We start from the raw sequence: 8,077 nt of genomic DNA on the forward strand, positions 1-8,077 counted from the left end.
CAACAACCATTTGTTTAACTCACAGTGATGGTTTTTCTGGTCTGGCCATCCCAGCTTATCTCTGACGGACTTGCCTGTGATGTTCAGTCAGCTAGAAGGACAGCTGGTGACTTTATGGTCTAGGATGACCTCATTCACATATACAGCATTTGACAGACTGGCCGTCTAGAGATGGTTTGGTTTTGCTCCACGTGCTCTATTTACCCTCCAGCAGGGTAGGACATGGGGCTTCCCAGGTGGCTCAGTGGGTAAAGAATCTGCCTGCAGTGTAGGAGACGTGGGTTCAATCCCTGGGTCGGGAAGATCCCCTGGAGGAAGGCGTGGCAACCCACTCCAGTGTTCTTGCTGGAGAATCCCATGGACAGAGGAGCCTGGCGGGCTACAGTCAATGGGCTTGCAGAGAGTCGGACATGACTGAAGTGACTTAGCACACACACAGGGTAGAACATAGCCTTCCTCATACGGTGGTTCTGACGACCATTGAAGAGCAGCAGTGGGAAGCAAACCCAGGGCACAAGCGCTTTATACGGCTCATCTTATGTCATGGTTGCTGCTTCTCCATAAGGGAAATTCAAGGGGTGGAGAAATGGACTCTACTTTTGGATGGGAGGCACTATAAAAACACATTGCAAAGGCAAATAGAATGATGGGGAAGTGTGTGACCAGCTTTATATCTACCGCAGAGTCCATCAGTGGCACCATTCGTGAACTTGGGGGGCTTCCAAGAGTTAAGATAGATGGGATCAAAAAATTTTCGGGAACATCTTGGGCTGCACCATGGTCAGGCCACTTAGATCACCAGAAATCTGTTTCTTCAATCTCAACATACAGACACAGTGCCAGAGTTCAGGCTGGTTAATTGGATAATGAGTCAGCTTGAGAACTGGTGCTATAGGTTCTTCATACCCAGGAGGACAAAGTTCTGAAGTATTCACGTGTTACTCCTGCCTTGGTTCTTTTTCTCAAATTACATACACGCCAAGATGCTGGAGAATTCAGGGAGGAATGAAAAGCGAGATAAATGATAATCAAATCTGGGACACCCAATCCACTACCACCTATCAATCTCTAGTTCTGAAAATCTGAAAGCCAAATAGCTCAGGTCTTATATCTTTGCTGGTTTTGGTGTGAAACTGCTTTGACACACATGGAATTCTGCTGTTCATCACTTCCTAGACAAGCGATGCTGCTGCCAAGTCGCTTCAGTTGTGTCTGACTCCGTGTGGCTGTATGGACTGTGGCCCACAAGACTCCTCTGTCTGTGAGATTCTCCAGGCAAGAATGCTGGAGTGGGTTGCCATGCTCTCCGCCATGGGATCGTCCCATCCCAGGGATCAAACCCATGTCTCTTATGTCTCCTGCATTGGCAGGTGAGTTCTTTACCACTAGTGCCCCCTGGGAAGCCCAGACAAGCAATGGTGGTTCCAAAAGTGAATCCTGACTTCCCAAAACAATAATGGTTTGCAGTCTAGACATCTCACCCAGTGACTGAACCACACTCAACCCATTATGGGTTTTGTCCCATAAGATGCTAGTCTTCCTAGCATATGGTCTGCCAATATCAGGCCAGATGTCAGGGTGAGATTACAATGGTATTTGGACAAAAGATGCAAGAACATTCAATTCTGTTTTCAGCCAGTCTAAGAGAGAAATAAATGAATAGAAGAAAATGCCTAGTAGATGAAAAGTTGATCACTATTGGAAGATTTGACTTCATATCCCAATGTGGGATCCTAACCCTAAGGTGATTTGGATTGCGTGGAGAATTCCTATCAGGTGGGTTGTGTTTTGTACCTATTGCTATTAACAAGTTACCCCAAACTTAACACTTAAGACACGTTTGTGTGTGTGTGTGCTCAGCTGTGTTTGACTCTTTGTGACCCTTTGGACTGTAGACCGCCAGACTTCTCTGTCCATAGGATTTTTCAGGCAAGAAAACTGGAGTGGGTTGCCATTTCCTCCTCCAGGGGAACTTCTCGACCCAGGGATCAAATCCATATCTCCTGTGTATCCTGCATTGCAGGCAAATTCTTTACCCATTGAGCCATCGGGGAAGCCCATATTTACTAGGTCACAATTTCTGTGGGTTGGGAGTTCAGGCACAGTTTAGTGGGGTTCTCTGCTTTAGAATGCTTTATAAGCTTCTGTCAAGGTATTGACAGGGGTTATGATCTTCCGTGAAGATTCAACTAGGGAAACATCCCCTTCTGAGCTTGCTTACATGGTTTTTGGCAAGATTCAGCTACTTGCAAGCTATCAGATTGATAACCTCAGTTCCTCACTTGCTCTTGGCCGGAGGCTGCCCTCAGTTCTTTGCCAAATGGGTCTTTCCAAAATGTTGGCTTGCTTCATCAAGGCGCACAAGCTAAGAAAGCAATATAGGAAGAATATCAGTAACAGGGAAGTTCCATTCTTTTGTAAATTAATCACACAAGTGATAGTACATCATTTGCTGTATTCTTCATTACAAACAAATCATTAGATCCAGTCTACTCTTAAGGAGAAGAACATAAGGACATACATGAGTGAGGCGGAGACCACTGGAAGTCATATCATATACTACCACATGAGTATAAAGAGTATCCTCTAATACAGCAGTTCCCAACCTTCTTGGTACCATGGACTGGTTTAATGCAAAACAATTTTTTCACTGGCCCAGGGGTAGGGGATGGCTCTGAGATGTTTCAAGCACATTACATTATTGTACACTTTATTTCTGTTATTACTGCATCAGTTCCACATCAGGCAGAAAGTTGAGGACCCTTGCTGTAAGAGAAGTAATATGGGGACTCATTGGAAGAGACCCTCATGCTGGGAAAGATTGAAGGCAAAAGGAGAAGGAGGCAGCTGAGGATGAGATGGTTAGATAGCATCATAGACTCAATGGACAGGAATTTGAGCAAACTCCAGGAGATAATGGAGGACAGAGGAGCCTGGCATGCTGCAATCCATGGAGTTGCAAAGAGTCAGACATGACTTAGCGACTGAACAAAAACAATGAAAGACAAAGTTGGGGAGGTCTTAGCACTGTGTCCAATGGATGTGCTCGATCTTGATCAACCAGACCAACACCCTCCTTAGAGGTGCAGTGAAGATGAGAAGCACTATGACCATCCTTTCCCTGATTAGGAGTTTCTGAGCTGGTGTGGGTGGCCAGGCTGTCACCATTCATCTGAATGAATATTACTCTTTTTCTTTCATCAAAAGTTTTGAGTCCTTCATAAATAACACATAAATCAGCACTTATTTAATCCCACAAAGTGGAAGCACCCTTAATCTCAACATGGAGCCTCAGTTCAGTTCAGTAGCTCAGTCGTGTTCAACTCTTTGCGACGCCATGGACTGCAGCACGCCGGGCTTCCCTGTCCATCACCAACTTCCAGAACCTAATCAAAATCATGTCCGTCACGTCAGTGATGTCTTCCAACCATCTCATCCTCCGTCATCCTCTTCTCTTCCTGCCTTCAATCTTCCCCAGCATCAGGGTCTTTTCCAATGAGTCAGTTCTTCACAGAAGTTGGCCAAGGTGTTGGAGTTTCAGCTTCAGTATCAGTCCTTTCAATGAATATTCAGGACTGATTTCCTTTAGGATGGACTCGTTGGATCTTTTGCAATCCAAGGGACTCTCAAGTGTGAAACAGATTGCCGGTCCAGGTTGGATGCATGAGATAAGTGCTCGGGGCTGGTGCACTGGGATGACCCAGAGGGATGGGATGGGGAGGGAGGTGGGAGGGGAGTTCAGGATGGGGAACACATGTAAACCCATGGCTGATTCAGGTCAGTGTTTGGCAAAACCCACTACAATATTGTAAAGTAATTAGCCTCCAACTAATAAAAATAAATGGAAAAAAAAGAATCTTCTCCAATACCACAGTTCAAAAGCATCAATTCTTTAGCACTCAGCTTTCTTTATAGTCTAACTTTCACAGTCATACATGACTACTGGAAAATCCATAGCCTTGACTAGATGGACCTTTGTTGGCAAAGTAATGTGTCTGCTTTTAAATATGCTGTCTAGGTTGGTCATAGCTTTTCTTCCAAGGAGCAAGCGTTTTTTAATTTCATGGCTGAAGTCACCATCTGCAGTGATTTTGGAGCCCCCTCAAAAAAAAGTCTCTCACTGTTTCCATTGTTTCCCCATCTATTTGCCATGAAGTGATGGGACCAGATGCCATGATCTTAGTTTTCTGAATGTTACGTTAACCCAACTTTTTCACTCTCCTCTTTCACTTTCATCAAGAGGCTCTTTAGTTCTTCTTCACTTTTTGCGTAAGGACGGTGTCATCTGCATCTCTGAGGTTATTGATATTACTCCCGGCAATCTTGATTGCAACTTGTGCTTCATCTAACCCGGCATTTCACATGATGCACTCTGTATATAAGTTAAATAAGCAGGGTGACAATATACAGCCTTGACGTACTCCTGTAGTTTCCTTGAATCCCCCTAAACACAAGCAACATTGGATTCACATCTCTGCCCTAATCGGGCATCAGAAAGCTGAAAGGCACCATGGAACTTTAGTTTGAGGAGCTCCTGGGGATATTTGACCCCGAGATCATCATCAGGAAATTCTACTAGCTGTGGGTGAACAGAGCCCAGGGGAAGGCTTAGAGGGAAAGAAGGTGAAATATTTTAAAATGTGATGTGAAGGGGGAGGAAACTCTGAATGGAGAGAGGAGCCAGCAGAAGAAGCTCACAGATCTCATCCTCCTCATCTCTTTGCTTAAACCCGGGCCTGAGGATGAGCTACTCATTATTATGCTTCAAAGGCTGAAACTATGTCAGGCAGCCCATGACTGCAGAGAGAAATCATTAGACCTGAATATGAATGAATAGATTTCTTTCATTCATTCATCACATCTCTCTTTAGGACTCATGTCTATTCCAGATAGGGAACAGAACCTAGGTCATTTTCTCATGCAGTCGATGCTCTGAGAGGGATACGTATTAAATACAGTGAATAACAGTGCCGATAGCCATACCTTCTATGAAGAAAACAAAGCGGGGTGGTGGAAAGAGACTGGCAGGGGTGGGGATGACTGAGTCATCAACTTCTTAGCCCGAACACTCAGGGAAGACCTCCTTGGTAGTCTAAGGTCAGTGACAAGGATCCAGCAGAGCATTCCAGACAGAAGGGACAGCAAGTGCCAGAGCATGAGACCTGGACTTCCAAAGACCGGAAAGCAGCCCATATCACCAGAGAAAGGCCAGACTCGGCAAAGTGGGAGAGATGAGACCAGAGAGCAAGGCAGGGGCCAGATCTTGTAGGTGTTAGTATATGGTGATGAGAAGTTTAACTTTGTTCTAAGTTCAGGGAGAATCCCTTGGACACTGTATTAGTTTCCTATTGCTGCTCTAACAAAGTGTTACAAATTGTGTGGCTGAAAACAACACCAGTGTACGCTCTTGTAGTTTTGGAGGTCACAGGTCCAAAATCAGTCTCCCTGGACTAAAGCTGGGGAGACAACCACTTGGTTGTGGACAACCCAAGTTGTCCACAGAGCTGACAGCTTCTTCTAGGGGAGCATCTATTTCCTTGCCTTTTCCAGCTTCTCAAGTCCACCTGCATCCTGTGGCCCGTGGCCTCTGTCACATCTTCAAAGCACATCACTCCAGCCTCTCCTTCCATTGGCATATCTTTTTTACCTGTAACTTTTCTGCCTTCCTTGTGATTATATTGGACCCACCCAGATAATTCAGGATAACCTCCCCATCTCGTGATCCTTAACACATCCATAAAGTCTCTTTTACCATGTAAGATGATATATTAATAGGTTGGGATTTCCCTTGTAGTCCAGTGTTTAAGAATCCACCTCGCAATGCAGGGGGACACAGGTTCAACGCTGGATCAGGGAACTAAGAGCCCATGTCTCGGGGCAACTAAGCTGGTATAACATAACTACTGAGCCCATGCATCAGAGCGAAGACCCATCTGAGCTTATATATATACATATATAACCCCGCACACACACACACACACACACACACGTTGTTGTTCAGTCACTTAAGTTGTGTCCAACTCTTTGTGACCCCATGAACTGCAGCATGCCAGGCTTCCCTGTCCTTCACCATCTCCCAGAGTTTGCTCAAACTCATGTCCGTTGTATCAGCAATCCAACCATCCAACCATCTCATCCTCTATCGCTCTCTTCTCCTCCTGCCCTCAATCTTTTTCAGCATCAGGGTTTTTTCAATGAGTTGGCTCTTTGCATTATGTGGCCAAAGTATTAGAGTGTCTATATATATATAGACACTGAAGCATATATATCCCTGAAGTATAGGGGACACCTTTAGAGGAACTTTATCCTGTCTTCCCACAGACACCTGAAGCAGAGGGCTGATGTGATCTGGTTGACCTTAGAGAACATGGTCTATAGGGGTGAGGAGAAAGGAAGATCAATGAAGCCATCACAATAGTGCAGGGGGAGGCAAAGGTACAGTTTACTTTGACTGCTGAGGTCGTCATAGAGATGAGAGAGAAAACCACAATGATTGATTCAGACTACTGGCCAAACTGGTATGCTGACTCCCAGCTGAATACACTTAACTAGCCCAGCACCAGTCTCTACAGAGACCACTTGGGTCTGCGTGGCTTTTCTGAAGGGAAGAGGCCTGGACTGGAAGAGAGAGAAACATCCCCTCCAGTGACATAGGCAGGGTGGGGATTGGTCCCGTCCGTGGGTGGTACTTGGAATAAAGGGCTGTGGGGGAATAAGGGACCAGTCAGGGGATGAGCGGGGAAAGGGCTTTAGCAGTGATGGGGAAAATCTGGTCAAGTAAGCTGAAGAATGCACCACCCCCCCAATCTCCCACCAAGGTATTGAGTCCTAACCCTGAAATGTGTAAAAAGTCACCTTCTTTGGAAAAAGACTCTTTGCAGATGTAATGAAATTGAGGATCCTAAGATAAAGAGATCACCCTGGATTACCATGGTGGGCCCTAAATGCTACCACAAGTATCTTTATAAGAGAGACAAGGATATAACCCAGACACACAGGGGAGGCAGAGCAGAGATGGAGCAGAGAAGTGTATGGCCACAAGCCAAGGAATGTCAACACAGTGGCTGGTAGCTGAAAGAGGTGAGGAATGGGTTCTCCTCTGGAGCCTCCAGAGAGAGTGCAACCTGCCAACACCTTGATCGGTGAGAGGACCGATCTCTGTTGTTTCAACCCACCCAGTTGGTGGTCATTTGTTATAGCATCCCCAAGAAATGAATTCATCTGGTGGGGACCAGATCATAATGTAAAGTTTGACTCAGGTGCTGGTAAATTGACCAAACTAGAACTCTGAAAGCAAACATTCCATTGTGGGCATGCCCCCAGGCAGGTGAAGTCAGAGATGGATTCCCCATCATCCCAGGAAACAAGATGAGAAGAAGCTAAGGTCACTCTGACAGCCAGGGAACTCTGATGCCTTTAAACCCCTTCTATTGGCACTGCCCTTCCCTCTCAAATTGCCTCTGTGGGTGAAGCCTTCCTGTGGGGCCCCTGAAGACAGACAGCCCTGGCTCTGTATGGTTCAAGCCTGGGGACAACTTGCCTCCCCCGACAATACACCCACTTGGGGTTGGCTCAAACGCCTCTATGTCTGATGCTGCAGAGAGTGGTGGAAAGCTACAGAGAATGGACAAAACTCACAGACCATCTGTTCATCTTCTGTGTTTTGTGAATTTATTTTCAAATGTTAAGCATTTGATAGCAGTTGTCAGGCATTATCTCAAAAGCTACCATTTGGGTAAAGACGTTCTTTTAAAAATCCAGGAGGATCTCTCAGAGATCAGTGATTCTCCAGGGTGTGGAATCAGGGATGAGTTGTATTTTGAACAACATCTTTAAATATTATCGTATAATTTTATAACCGGAAAAGGGAAATAAAATGTCTTGTTTCTATAATACAGACTTCAGGAAGGAAAGCTTGACCAAATCTTGCTAAAAAGGCTGTGTAGAAATGGAGGAATTTCTCAGTCAAGAATCGCAGGGTCTGGGATAGGGGTTTACTGGAATTTCCTGGCCATGGTGAGTTTTTATGTTTATCAGAAAGGGACGCTTGTTGCTTTTTTTCAATAAAAGGATGTGT

This window comes from Dama dama, chromosome 10, assembly GCF_033118175.1.
Source record: "Dama dama isolate Ldn47 chromosome 10, ASM3311817v1, whole genome shotgun sequence".
Classification (NCBI taxonomy): domain Eukaryota; kingdom Metazoa; phylum Chordata; class Mammalia; order Artiodactyla; family Cervidae; genus Dama; species Dama dama.